General features: G+C 37.0%; 1 protein-coding gene across 5 annotated transcripts in view; it reads left to right on the plus strand.

Moving 5' to 3' along the window:
* The window catches only part of megf11 (multiple EGF-like-domains 11), a gene marked incomplete in the record, with an annotated part of 100,474 nt that overhangs the window by 8,242 nt on the left and 76,452 nt on the right, over nt 1-15,780 (plus strand). For all 5 annotated transcript variants that reach the window (XM_024282261.2, XM_024282263.2, XM_024282264.2 and 2 more), the window contains 1 exon segment: nt 14,855-14,984.

Consider the following 15,780-nt stretch of genomic DNA (forward strand, 5'->3'; position numbering starts at 1 on the left):
ACGTTGCTGTGATCAATACATTCAATCGTTGGTTTCTCAGACAGAGTTCTTGATAAAATAATGAAAGCTGACATCAAAATGCTCTTTCATTGATTTACAATCCTTTACTACTGCGGTCAAATGAGCCGCCGTTCACATTTCCGTGGTCACATCAAGAAGCTCCGTGGAGTCTGGTGGAGATTTTCCAGCTTTCTCAGTCCTGCTACCGTAAGTATTGGATGAAACTCACACAAAAAATCCAGTGATGCTGATTTGACTAAGGAAATGCGAACGGCGGCTCATTTGACTGCAGTCCCTGGGAAGATTGATAGTTTGATTGACAGTGATTTAAAAGGAGAAAAACTCAGAAATGCAAAAACGAAACAATTTCCTATTACATTTTTTCTCTTTCATTAGAAAAATGCCACATAAGTGTTAAAAACTCAAAAAATAGGATTTTCATTGGAGGGAAACTATTGGCAGCAAAAACAAATAGAAGTAAAAGGGCCTAAAACTCTGACCTCAGTCTTAGTATTTTAAAGTTTCAACATTTCACACAGCAGAGTTAGTCTGTAACATGATTTGCAATGACTGATCTTCACACTGACTCAGACAGACAGGTAAGTGCTGTGTCCATGTCACGTTTGGCTGCTGATGTGTGACAAATGATTAAAGCAGACAAATGATCCGCTAAACTCAACAGTCCATTAATACTGTAAAGCCCATAGAAGAGCGGTATGTTGCCTCTTGTCTCTGTCACCTTTCATAGCAGCCACGATAGTATGATTTTTTTTGTGTTACCTGTTTCTGGGATGTGTGAAACTGAAGCGTTCTGTATGAGAGAAATACAATTTAAGGAACAGAAATGTTTGCTCCATTCCTGCACTGATCAGCATCCATGACATATTACTATCATCTCAGCCTCATGCTGTGCTACACCTGTTTAACAAATGTTGCAAACAGTACATTTCCTCCCTGCTTGGGTGATCGCCGCGAGATGGAAAACTCTGGAGCGCTTCCAGTTTCTGGTGATGGATCTTTGTCTTATCACTGAGGCAGGCTGAGCCCTATACCATAAAACCCCAGTGCTTATTCAGCACCCAGATACATTGCTTGTGATCAATGGTCATCAGTCAGGACGCTGAATGGATCACAAATTGAACCACAGCTGGGACTTAGCTGCTGAAGAACAGTTCTCTCAACGGGAGTGACTCATGAATACCACACCAGGCAGCGGAGTAGTGTTCAATCTCGTCTCTGGCCTTGCAGACAAAACCTTTTCATTCAGACCCACACAGACAGCTTGAGTTTGGGGCACAATACTTTACTCCTCCTGCACTGGAGTGAAACCATCTTGTCTGCTACATCTGTGTGGCTGTTTAATGAACAGTTAAATAGAGGTTGAAAGAGCAAAGAAAAACATTTCGACAGTATATATTGTTTCTTTTTTGTACAATAAAGCCTCGTTTCCACAGAGCAGATACTATACAGTAAGTTCACCCTGTATCACACCGTCACCAAGGATGGCAAGTGACATTTGCAGTTCCACTGCAGACGGGGCCTTGCTGTTGTTTACAGGCATGTTCAATATAGACTCGTGACCAGAAAAGTACACAGGAAACCACAAAGACCCGAATCCTTACAAACGATATCTTGGAAACGTTGGAAATGCTAGCTTAAATGAGCGCTATATCATCACTTTCTGCCAAACAGCAGGTGGCTACAGCCGCTCCGCCCCACCATTCCATGGTTGGGGACCATTGGGCTACAATATATTAATGTTTTGTTAATTTCAATTTACAACACTAATTTCATGTAAAAATACTAAAAAAGTAATACTTGAAAATATAAATAAATAAAATAGCTCAAAAGATAGACATAATCAACAATTTTTCTCGGTGCGGTCCTCTTCCTTACATGCCGCTGTTTAAGCTAGGTGGGGGGGAGGGGCGTGCAATGTTTTCACTGTTAGCGCTTCTATAAAACTTAAAGGATGAAAAAGAAATACAACAAGCCCTCAGGGACACCTTTAAGGTTAAAAAAAGGAAAAAAGAGGAGGAAAAATGGACTCAAAGCAGAGGTTTGTCTGTTTTATTTACATTCATTTGTTTGGAAATCCCCTCCCCCCGCATTTCAGCCAAAAAACACTTTTGTTTTTGGTCAAAAAAGACATTTAACTGTTGATCTAGTTTTTTTTCTCCCCTATATTTAAACCTTTAACAAGAAAAAACTTTAAACTTTTAACACTGCTCAGTGGAAGCGAGGCTTAAGTTTTGACTTTTTCCTTTTAAACTTAGAACTATAAAAGCAGGTATTGAGTACATAAAACCAAGGATGAAAATATTCATCACTCCTTTTTTGTCAAAGTAAGTAAAATGCAAAAAGTTGCCTGTCCAGCAGGTGAAGACTACACTTTATTGGTTTATTAAATGTAATGAGTTAGACTATCTTACCTTGAAAGATGTGTGAATCTTCATAAGTTGCCAATTTTCAGATAAAATTTCTTCTTGTGACAAAGATGCGTTTGAGTCAGTTTTCATATGTTTGGAAAAGTGCTGGAGAAGGTGTTGCTGGCGTTTATTGGACTAAAACAAACATCACGGTTGTGTTTTCGTTCCACAAATCCTCAGGCAGTAGGTTCATTTTTAATGGAGGAAGTTCAAGGTTGTTCTTTCTTTTCCCAGGAGTGGTGGAACTCAGAAGATCATTCACAGAGTAGAGAGTCTCTGAGGTGAAGAAAGAAATCAGGGTGACTTAAACATCGGTCGATGTTGCCTGGTGTTCATCTTTGAGGGCCCACCATGAGGAGAACACTGAACTAAAAAAAAAAAAGAATTAGGCCAGTGCTGCAAGCAAAATGCTGCTGATCTCAAAGACCATGATGGTCCATCTGCAGTCTGCTTGAGGACAAGCCAGAATGCTGTCAAAAAGTTTTTTTTTATTCTTCTGGGGGGATTATGCTAATAGAACTTTCTTTTAACAACAACAACACCCCAACATTCTACATAAAACTTTTGTATGTAAATCAGGGGTTTGTCCAGAACCACATGTGAGTCATTTACTCATTTATTGTGGCCCTTTGATTGAAGAAAAAATACTTTTTAGTTTGGAAAACTAACTGTAATGTAAAAAAATAAAAAAATAATGTCTTTTCAAACAGTTGAAGGAGATTATGTATTCCTTCATGAGGTTCCTGACAATGGTGACTGGAATCATCCATCAAGCCTTTATAGTTCATCAAAGTTGTATTAAAACAGATTTTTTAACTCTGTGTACTGAACAAAATCGATTAGAGGTCAGTACGCACAACCAGAATTCACACTTTAGGAGCTATGGATTACAAGGTGGATTTCAATTTTTAATCAAATTCAAGTGTTTTAAAAATGCCTTGTAGTTCGAAAAATACAGTAAACGTCACTTAATTGATTTATACGTAATTTTATTTAGTTTTTTCTTTTTTTAGTACTTTCAATGCTATATTTTTCTAAAGGAAGAAGTAAGACTTTGTGACTCCAACTGCATTGTAGATGGTGTAAAATGGCTCTTTTAATGTCGACGGTGGCAGATCCTTGATTTAATCTGAAACTAAACTTTATCGAGCACTTTATCATTTTTAACTTTTTTTCTTTAGTGCTTTATGTAGATAAATTGAGTTCAAGGAGAAATCAACATTAACTCTTAAACACCAGAGCTTTAGCTCCAGTGTTGACATTCTTTCAACTACTGCAACTCCTTAAAATTTTACACAACTAACATAATTCTAACTAATTCCTAACAGCATATTTTCTCTGATATTCCTCACTTTAGTGAAGTATTTATGCAATCAAGGGAAGTTAGCTGATTCTAAATCTTTGCACTGTTATGTAACACCTAGTGTTAGTAATGTGTGGCATATCGGGGCAAAGACAATATAAAAAGCTGCTTTTGTTGTGTGTCAGAATTTAGGTGTTGCTGGCAACAACTCAGGTGTTAAAAGGTTAAAATTAATCAATGAAAATTTTGAATCAAATTGAAAGGAACTGCAAACTTGTGAGTGAAAAGTAATTCATTGGTTTTAGCTATGAAAGAGATCTAGTGTGAAACACAGTAGGGGTAGTATCATGGTTTGGACATACATCTAGCCAAATCAGCTCACAATTATTGATGCAACTTAGAATTCATTCTGATTTTAGTACATTAAAAAAGAACATTGTTGTGAGTTAAACTTGAAGAGAAAAACAGAAAAACCTTTAACTCCTGCAATGAATTTGGACATTTTAGTGCTTTATGAGTTACACTAGAATAAACATTTTAATGTTTTCAACCAGTTCCACAAAAAATGACAACTTAAAATATGTCAAAACATCACAATGTGCCTATCATTATTTTTTAATAATAATTTATTGGTAAATTAAGTTCTTAAATATAGTGGTCTTTTGTTTTTGAGGAAAATTCAAAACAGTTTTTACAAATAATTCCTGCATTTTCTCTTTAGTTACAAAACCATAGATGTTCTGTGTTAATTGGTGTTCGTAGCAAAGCACATTTATTTCTCATTTTTGCCAAACGGTTCAATTTAAGTGGGCGTGCTGTAATTCAAGTGGATTCAAGGACATTTAAAAGGTCGTGGTGGCAAAAATCGGGCCTCCATCTTTAATGCAAATTCGGATGACAGAGCTCTCACTTCACCAAATTTAGATCACCTGGTTGCATCATAAATGCTGCAGGAACATATTTTCCGATTTAATGATCATGATGGCAGGTCAGTCCTCTTTCAGTGATCATTAAGTGATGCAGAAGGTTAATGTGTTACGCGAGCTGTGGAAGCAGAGCAGAGAAGTGGGTTTTTGGGTAGTTTCAAATGATTCTTTTTTTTTTAATGAAAGCTTTCACACAAAGCATCATCTCCTAATGTTCTCCACAAGTACATCTACTTGGAATTTATTTTAGTTTTATTTCTTTTTTGAAAATTGTTATTACTATGGAGTAAAAAATGGGAGATTAAAAATGATGGAATGGGATCGGAGCATCTTAATCCAATTACGGCACATAATTCAACTTCTTTTTTTTAAATCGTCTTAATATAAGTTTCACAATCACACCTTCATAATCCTTTTCATTTAACTCTTTAATACCAGAACTCCAATGTTTATGTTCTTTGATCTACTAGTACTTTTCAACCATTAACATGATGATTCCAGTAGAGTTTACAGCTCCATTCCCATTTAACCCGTAATTCTTCCGCTCGTTTCTGACTTCTCACGTTCAGTTTTCAATTAGATTTCTGTCTTCAGAACTTTGGAATGAATTCTCTTATTCAATAAAAACCTACAATTTTTCAATTTTTTGTAAAAAAAAATGTTTAAAAAAGCATTTAATTTCTGTTTGGCATTGAGTCTCCCTTATATTTGTTTGAATATTTTCTGTACTAAAATGTACTTGTTTGGTCATGGGTCACAATGTCTTAAAAATGTTTCTCACTTTTATCCCAATGGTGGTATTTTATTGATGGTGTACAGGGCTGGGTTGATAAAATCAGTTAATCAATTTGAATCAATTCAATCTTAACAAATCATTAATTGATTCATAAAAATATAGATCAATTTAGCACATAATGCTACAATCCACTAGCTTGATGCTAACGTTTAATGGAATTTCCCATAGGACAGCTAATGCTAACTCTCAGTCGACCTAAACATACATTACTGACTAAATGAAAATCTTTATAAACACATAGGCATGAATCTTCCAAACTCTTAAGGAAATATTTTTTAAAGTAACTATTTGTGGTCTAAAGCTCTGTTTTTTGTTCGGTCTTTGCTTATTCTTCTTTAAAAAAAACTGTACTTCTATAGCGCTATCGCCACCTAGTGGCCAAATTGAAACGCCCTCCAGGAGAAGCAGAAAAATGTCTGAACATTTTTGTTAGAGATTCTCCTTTTGAGAAACCATTTAACACTCTATTCTATTAACAATCTCATTATTTCACTAATACATTTTACAGAATGTGAACTATATTAGATTAATATAAATATTAATAATTTAGTTATTTGTTTAATTTGGTTTATTAATATAAATAAACAATAAAATAAATACTTGAGCTGCACTATAAGATTATTTTATGTCTTTTTTCCGAGTTGTAATGTCAGAACTCAGAGAACGGCGTGCACATAAAGCGAAGCGTGTCCACCACACGCGGTGGCTTTCCCCTTCCTTGCTTCCCCTGTTTTCTTCACACACTGCTTACCCTGCGACATTTTCGACGGGTTACTCACTGCTTGGCTTCTCACATCTTGGACACTGACAAAAAATAAATGAAGACACAAAGAAGACACAAGGTTCAGACTTGGAAGGGGATGGCGGCTGAGGCGTGAAACTATTGGAGTGTAAAATTGCCCTTGCAGTCCTGCTGTTGTTTCAGCATTTCATGGCAAGCTGCTAAGCTTGACTTCCATGTTCTGTGTCTCCTTCCTTCTACTTTTTTCCATCTGTTTCTCTGTCAGCGCCACTTCCTTCAGCCGAGTTTGACCCTCAGGTGTTCAGAGGCTGTAGAATTAGAGTAAAGTACTCACCATTCTTGCAGGCGAATCTTCTCTCTCCTCCACTAAAGACAATGCAGAAAGTTCAACAGGCTAATATTCACACATTAATTCCTCCAAAGGTGTCCAACTGTTCTCCTGCAGTTCCCATTACTTGCAATCAGTCACGGGGCGGCTAATTGTCTGTGTGGAACAAGATCATTACTGGTGCATGCAGAGCCTGACTGGTGCTTCCTCCTGGTGGCAGCAAGAGGCCACAGCCAGGCTGTGGAGCGCCGACAGATGGAGCGCAGAGGGCACTTTCACTTGTTTTTCTGTTTTGTGATACCTGAGGTTGTTGTTAAAACCTGAACGGTAGCAGTTCAAGAGAGCAGGCAGAGCAAGGAGGGACATTTAATTCATTAGCTGGTCTTTCACTAATTAGCTGCCTTGTGCAGCACGCCGGTGCTAAAGAGGTCATCGGGGGCGTGTTTACGACCTCGGATTCATACAAAAATGTAAACAAATCAAAATAATGTTATTTAAAAGTAAAAAGTTTGCTCTATTTTATTAACTAAAGTTGACGGAGAAGTTTTGCTCAGCAGCTATTGAGCAGATGGCTGGCTGATTCTCCCGCTCCCCTCCCTTGTGTGTATCATTCTAAATTCATAAAGCTAACGCTAAACCAGAACCGTCTCTCCGATGTCCAACCACAGGCAATAATGAGAAACCGCTCGTGGTCGGAAGCAGGAGGCCTCATTTCTGGGAGCAGTGTTTGCTCAGATGGGCTGCAGAGACTGTTTGTGCCCAGATTGAAAAAAAAAAAGTAAAAACACCACAAGAGTCTCTCTTTAACAGGCTGTGTCTGGTGTTAGTCTGCCCTGCGGTAAGGCAAGGTTATTCAGATGAAAGATTGTGTTGAGATTAGTGAGCCCTGCCCAAATGTGCGGATGTCCAGAGTGCCGCACTGTGTGATTTATGAGAGTCGTGATATCAGCGGTTGCCACATGAATAAACCATGTGGGCAGAATTAAGCTCCTGTTAAACGACGCACAGCATTTTCCCAGGTGCCTTAACAACCAAGCAGGAATCAAATTCATGAAAGTTGTGTTGCTTCTGGCCTTAAATCTTCTGTGTCAATTTTTGTATGCATCCGATAAAAATGTCATCACCTTAAACTAAAACCGTAATGCAGATATAGCCAAAAAGAAACAAATGTTTGGCAGTTTAGAAGTAGAAAAGCAATTAAATGAATGTTCTGAATTGTAAAGAACATAGAGTCAACATTTCAGAATTTTTATATTTCTGAATAAAATAATACCTAAAATACAATTTGCCACTGAGAAGCTTCAGACGTACCACAATTTATTTTTTGCAGAACTATTTTTATCTAATACCTTTTTGTGTCAATGATCAGTATTTTGCATAATTCAGGAGCATCATTGCCCTATTTTCAGTGCAAATGTGTGTCAGAACGTAGAGTAAATAAAAACACAACAGCAAGAGGAAAAAAAACTGCATATTTATTATGAAAAGAAACTTCTAAATGTGAACTTTGGCACAATATTATACCATTGCATTTTTTAAATGTATTGAAGCTAGTAGGGCTGCTACAAACGGTTATTTTAATAGTCGACATAGTGTTGCACCCCGGTCTTTAATGCAGGAGAAGATTGAAGAAATTACAAGTTAAAAGATTAACAAAATGTAATAAAGTTTCTCATTTAGCGCGCCAATGTCTCTCTTTAGGAGCAGACATGGAGTGGCCCCCAATAATTTCTTCTTTTTGTTCTCAAGTGGGTAGCTATGTATGGAGTCAAATCTGGATCGGCTTAAAGTGAATGAAAAACAAGATTTAAAATTTTAAAAACAGGCTTTGTAAATTAGAATTAAAAAAAAAAGATTCAAAGTAGTTGTAAACTCGAAAATAAATATTTTAAACTTGAAGGAATTATTGAAAATTCGAAAAAAAAATCAACAAAAAAATGTAAATTTGAAACTTTAATTAAAAAAAAGAAAACTGTTACCAATTTAAAAAAAATATGCATATTTTTTAAATTCAACTTTACTTTTTATAGTTTTTCCGTTTGGTTTAAGTTCTCTGTTTTCAGTTTCAATTCAGATTTTTTGAGTTTTCGCCGCTAAGCTGATGCTAGTTTTACATGGGGGCGGGGCTTTGAGCTCATTGGCTAATGAAAATGCCTCCCATGATCCCCAAAGAGGAAATGGTGATTTGACGTCTTTTCTGCTGCAGAACGTTGCCTGTTTATGTCGCCGCCTTAGGGAGAGAAGTATCACTACTGTGCAGTTTACCATCACTAATATTGCGTTGCATCTTTTGCAGTCTCGCTGTTTGGTGGATTTTTTTCAGCGTGACTTTGCTTTTGATCTTGTCAATCGACCTCCTCGTGCAGCTTGGCAGCATTACATAAATCTTCATCGTGATTGAATTGTTATTTTCATTCTAATAGAGTTATTTTCTATGAAAGTTTGAACAGTGAGAATAAAAATGGGGGAAAATGTAAAAATATTTATGTGTGTCAGAAAATGCGAAGTGAGGAGTCCCCTCTTATCACTTCATTGGAAACGTACCGGTAGCCAATCAGTTCAAAGCCCCGCCCCCATGTAAAATTAGGCTCAACTCAGCAGCGAAAACCTGAAAATCTGAATTGAAACTGAAAACAGAACCGAAAGTGAAGATTTGGAGATGCAACAGTTGTTACTACTGGATACACTATTTCTCAATTGGTAATTTTACATTATTAGTTTTTTCAATTAAAGTTCTTAAGTGTTTTTTTTTTTATTTACAACATAATGTTCAAATTTTCAAGTTCTATTTCAAGTTTTCAATTTTTTTTCAAATTTACAATGTCTTGTTTTTTAACTTTTCAACATTTTTTTCAGTTACAATTCTGTTTTTTCACATTTTCAATCTACTTTTTCATTCACTTTAAGCTGATCCTGATTCGACCCCATAGCTTCGATCTTAGGACGTCCCGTGTGGATCAGTAATCAATGTGTTTGAATCCTGCTGCAGATGAAGGCTCTGATTCTAATGGACTTATCAGAAATGTGATGTGAGTCTGCAGCTGGATGCAGAAAAGCATTAGGGAGGGGTCACAATGTCAGTCTTTGTTCAATAAAAGTTAGAACAAATATACAAATAATACATTATTTTAGTTTATTCTGCAACAATAGTCGTGACTAATCGACTAATCCTAGAACCAAGTTGAGTAATTTAAAAAAAAATCTCTAGCCCACAGCATAAATCTCTGTTTTTTTATTTTTAATATGTATTTGCTAAAGTATTAAGAAATTAACTAAAACTTGCTCCAAAAAATGATCTTTTTAAATAAGTGGTGCTCTTAAGAAAACCAGCATGTCTGCGGTTGTCCTTGCCTTGCAGCTCATCTTGGTGAATGAGTTCAAAACATAAGTGGTTTGAACGATCTCATCATATAAAAACAAAAAAATGATTTTTATGTGTTAAGACGCTAAAAAATACTTGTGTAAACTTTCAAATGATTGAAAGGGTTTAAGAAATTAGACATTTTGAGACGACCAACTATATAAAACAAAATTATTAGCTTTAATAAAGGAGGAATTTCCTATTTTTGCTTTTCCTAAATTGAACAGTTTTGCTAATTTTTGAGAATAATTAAGTGTAAGTTAATAGAAATTTTCCCCAAAAAAGTATTGCACAGTATCTTAGCTATAGGTGTTTTGTGCAAATGGCCTTCAGTGACTTTGTGGCGCCCATCAGAGACAGAACCAGCCATTAGCGAGTGCATCTCATTGGCAGTCTGTGCCGTGCGGTTACATCTGTAACCTTTAGATCACTCCAAATTATGGTGCTGCAGGAATCCTTCAGTAGTGATTACAAAACAGATTGAGCGGTTGGAGGAATTCTTATAAAAGTTTCATGTTTGCCTTCCACTCGGATCTAGAGGTGTGAAAATGAGCTGATCGTGCACGGCACGCCACCAGGCAGCACCACTATAATCTGGAATTCTCTCTTCTGTAGGGAGAATTCAATACCTAATTATGTTCCCGGAGACTGGTTTCTATTTCGTAGAGAGACCTGAACACAGGCAAACCCTAAACCAAGCATTGGGAGGAATAGGAGCTCTAAGATGAGTGTGAAACACACCTGAGATTCCAAATAATGCCGCTGAATTATTAGTGCTGGACCCGGCGCATCAGTGTGGTTAATTGTGCTGCTCTTGAAAAAGTTAAGGCTCTTGTTTTTAATTAATTCAGTGTCTGCTGATAGGCTCAGACGAAGGGACTCGTTTGAAGTAATGCTAGAGCAGATGTCCGGGGTTAAACAGGATGCACGTGTGAAGATTCAGAAGTCTCGATAATGGATTTTGCACCCCGCACACACCTTGACTCGGAACTCTTCCATCAGCAGTCCAAAGGATGTTGCTGCTTCAGCTGTTTGCTAGCTGCAGCTACACATTGACAGGGGGGTTGGAGGAGGGAGGGAGGGGGGCTTCAGAGTCTCAGTAATCAAAGTGATGACAAAGTGGAGAAAAACACATGGAGGGCGGCTGAGGTCTCTGGACAACAACCAGCTTCTTTAAAGTTGAACAGCTTTGAGGTGAAAGCAGAAAGATACCACGAGCAAACAGGGAACAGATACAAGTGAGGGACTTGGAGACACAAGTGTTTTTGAATCACAGTGAATTCTCTCCCAAGTTGTTTTTTTTTTAGTTACTTTTACCCACTTCTAAAGCAGGATTTTGTTTTCCCCTTTTGTTTTTGTTTTTGACAAATTTAACGTCAAATCTCAAGATTAAAAAACGCCTCACAGATGAGTTTGGGGACGGCAAAATATCAGGGAGATTTTTTTTGTCCTTGACATTTATACTGTTGAAGTCAAAATGACTGCTGACACGTTCTGCGCTGCACCTTTTAAACTCCTCGTCGGTCAAGTGTGACCACAGCAAAAGGGCAGGATTTGGCATTATGCGTTGGCGAGTTTGTTTTTAGATCTTTTTGCTGCATATTAAAAAAATAAATGGAGAAAAACTTTAGTGTGCAGAAAAATGATCTACTTTACAGACATCTTTAGGAGAATTTAATACAAAATGTTCAAACATCTCAGTTTATTCATAGATCCACTCCGATCGTTTTTTAGGGGGTATAAGAAAATATCGATTCGGTGAAATATCGTGATACTTTATTTGGCGATACTTGTAACAATTTAAAATACTGCCAAGGTGATATTTAAATAATTATTTAAAAGCAAACATGTAGTTCAGTCTTATTTTTGTTTTCCACTTAAATATTTCCTAAATTACCAACAGAAAAGCACCATGGGTAAAAACAACTTGTTTATGAGATACAATTGCAGTTAGGCTGGGTTTATAAAATCAATTAATTCATTTGAATCAATTTAGGCTTAACAAAACAATAATCGATTCATAAAAATATAGATCGATTTAGCACATAAAGCTAAAGTCTGCTAGCTTGATGCTAACGTTTAATGGAATTTCCCATAGGAAGGCTAATGCTAATGCTCTGTCGACCTAAACATACATTGCTGACTAAATCAGCAGCTTTATAAACTTACAGGAATGAATTTTCTAAACTCTTTTAAGGAAATATTTTTTAGAGTAACTTTTTGTGGTCTAAAACAGTTTTTTGCTCATTCTTTGCTTATTCTTTTTTGAATAAGTAGCCGAACTGAACAATGGGAGCTTCTCTGTTTGAGAATCTATGTGTATGCTATTAACAATCTCAATATTTCACTAATAAATTTGACAGTATGTGAATTGAATAAGATTAATATAAATATATTCAAAACATATAGTAGATTATTAATGTATAATTGAATCGAATTGAATCGAGGGGATCGAAAGAATTGAAAAAATTTGAAATCGAACCGACCCAGGTTCTTGTGAATCGAATCAAATCTGGAAATTATTATCAATACTCAGCCCTAGGTTGTAGTGCTTAATTTTCTGATCAAATAACATATATTTTAATTTTTTTGTGAAAAATGTATTATTATTCAAATAATTCTTGGGTCATATTAAAAAAAAACAAGTAAAATATTGTCTAGTACTGTCTGTTGATATATTGTGGCATGTATCACATGTGTATTGCGATACATATCGCATTGACAGGCTCTTGTAAAAACACACCCCTAGTTCTCAGTGGTCTTTTAACTGTGATTATGGTATTTTTACCGAAAAATCAGAAAATCTGTGTCATTTTCTAGTTCAGGGGTCTCCAACCTGCGGCTCCAGATCCACATGTGGCTCTTTTATCCCTCCATGGTGGCTCTCTCGCTGAAGAAGACTAAAATAGTAATTTTTGACAATTTTGAGATGAGCTATTATTTTAGCCACATGCTAACATTTTGGCTAATTTGCCATTTACTGGGATTTTAGGCTAATTTAGAGTTTAGCTTCTATTTAAGCAGCAGGCTAACAATTTTGACTAAGTTAGTTTACTGAGGATATTTATGCTAATTTGGGGTTTAGCTAATAATTTAGCAAAATGCTGATGTTTTCAGCTAATTTGTTATCTACTGGAGTTTTTAGGCTAATTTAGAGTTTAGCTTTTGTTTTAGCAACATGCTAACATTTTGACTGATTTAATTTACTGAGGATTTATGCAAATTTAGAGTTCAGCTAGTAATTAAGCAACGAGCTAGCTTTTTTGCTAATTTGGCCTCAACTAAAGGTAAAAACGTAAAAAAAAAAGAAAAAATTTTTTTTTGAGAAATGCTAGTTTCTTTTTAGATTGTTGCTGTGGCTCATTCCAAAAAATAAGAAATAATTCATATTTATAAAAAAATAAGGTCAAAAAATCTAAATTTCTTAAAGGCTAAAGTAAAACTATGCGGATCCTTATAGGTTTTGATTAGTAGAAAACGAGAACAAATGGCTTTTACTGTTAAAGGTTGCCGACCTCTGTTCTAGTTCATAGTTCCTGCAGAGCGGCAGTAGTTCATTAGATCTGGGAGGGGTCATTATCGCAGAGCAACCACTTCCTCTTCCTGTTACTCTCTGTCACACTCTGCTAGAGTGTGGGCCGAGCACCAGGGAAAAGGTTAGAAAAACGTGTCTTCTCTGTAAATTTGACCTAAAAAAAAAAAAGATTTAATATTTACAAAAATGACCAAACAAGTTCATAACAAGCATCACTTCTCCTAGCCTTTTTAAAGGCGTGGTCAGGAAGATTTAATCAGGTTCATTTGGGTCAGGCACCATGAAGGCCTGCCAAAACCAGAGTTGGGGTCCTTTAGTTCTACTATCTGTGTGAGTATCTGTCACATATGTTGAGTACTGGCTAAAATGCGTATACTAATACTAAAGTGTAAACCAATTGTTTGAAAAGGACATTTTAAGAACAAAAATTACATCCTTGTGTATGAATTGCCATTTTGTAATGTTTGAGTGGACTCTGGTATGCTTTTACCACGTGATCCAATCAACTTTATTCATATAACACTTTTCCTACAGTGATTAGCTGCTCCTTCACTGTACACCTGTAGTCATAGTGGAGTGAGCCACTCAGCTCCACTGCACTTCCCTCCTGCAGTTTTATGATCCAATGCAAACACATTTTAGACCCAAATTACACTTAATCCCTTAAACCTCACAAGCATGTAAATACAATATGAGAAAGCATGCCGCTCTCACTGATCTCACAGCGCTAAACTGTTTGGGAACAAATAAATACAATTACCTCCTCAAATATTTGCATTTTCTCGTTCCATGTTGATCCATCCAGATCCAATCAGCATTTTGATTTAAATGCCACATTACAGATATGCAACAGCTGTCCAAAAACCACGACGTCCGTGTTTCATCCGAAAAAAAAAAGAATGTTTTGAGATTATTTTGTACAACTCAATTGGAAATCAAGTAAAAAGCAGAAAAATCTTGAACCTGTTCTCTGACCCTCTAGCGGAATCATGAAAGCAGTGTAGTGTGAAAGAAAACAAACACATCAATGTTCTCTGCGTGCCTCAATTGTCATAGCAGTAGCCGCGGTGTAAGCTTGTTTTTTGACTGCAGATAGTGTCATCTTTTCACATTGTGGGCAAAGCACTCGTCGTGCGCTAAGTGTTAACGGTTCATTTTACCATCCCCTCTTGAGTTTATGTGGGCTTTTATTTCTGGTTCACTCCGTGAGTGTGAACGGCAGGTATGTGGGGAGGCTGGGAAGCAGAATGAGGAGGCCTGCACGGAGCAAAGTGGCCTTTCAGGAGCAGCTTGTTTTAACGACGTGCCTGTTGATATTCTTGATCCCGTGAGAAATGTATGAGTTTGTGTGCGTGCATTTGCGTAAGAGCCCACGTGGACACGTGTGCCTTCACCGTGTAATCATAACCTCATTATTTTCCTTCCCTCTTACAGATTTGACCTGTCATCACCTCTCCCGGCGAGTGTCTGCATCTGAGCACAGCTGCACTTCTGTCACTTTGTGCTTCCGCAGCGCATCAGCATTCATAAAGAAACACCCAGGGACCACAGGCTGGAAGATTAGGTGAGCTTCAGGCCATGTGCCTCTGGCTATTAGATCTCTTACTGTTTCTGTCTTGAAGATCTCTGTGGTACTTAACTTGCTCTCAGTCATAACTATAACGGCTACACATTTTATTCTTCCCTATATTCAGAATACTCCTGGTTTTATCACCTCTTGGCGGTATGCCTCAGGCCTGTGACAGAGAGCATGGAGCTTTGACTAATGTGACAACTTAGGTATTCGGTTAGAATATTCCGCTCGTCCATATAGCGCCTAAGAGAAATGACCGAGGGTGATCGTCGAACCACAGAAACAATAAAAGCTTTTGGGTCCATCAAGCAGAGCTGCTGCGGTACTTAACAGGATTTTTCCAGAAACTGCAGCTGTGGCCTGTAAAGAGCAGGCTTTTGATTAATCATCCTTCTAAGGAAATGAACATGAGTTCAACATCTGTCTATTCACGTGAATTGTTACTTACTGTAAGTGGAGAACTGATTGATTTCTTTGAGTGAGTGATCTGCATGAGGCCATCAAATGTGGGGGATTAGCAAAACATGCAAATGTCTGCGTTCGAGAGCAGTGGTCCCCAATCCCCGGGCCGTGGACCGGTAACGGTCCTTGGGTCATTTGGTACTGTTCCACAGACAAATAAAAAATAAATAAATACATGCACTAACATAGATTATCTCCGTTTAGTTTGTTTTTTGATTCTGAAGGAAATTTTATTTGGAAAACGCTGAATTCTGTTCACAACATCCATCTTGGTCATGTGACTTAGACGATTCCCACCCTAATCCCTAACTCCTAAAAAACTATT

The sequence above is a fragment of the Oryzias melastigma genome, linkage group LG6 (assembly GCF_002922805.2).
Source record: "Oryzias melastigma strain HK-1 linkage group LG6, ASM292280v2, whole genome shotgun sequence".
In the NCBI taxonomy this organism is placed as follows: Eukaryota; Metazoa; Chordata; class Actinopteri; order Beloniformes; family Adrianichthyidae; genus Oryzias; species Oryzias melastigma.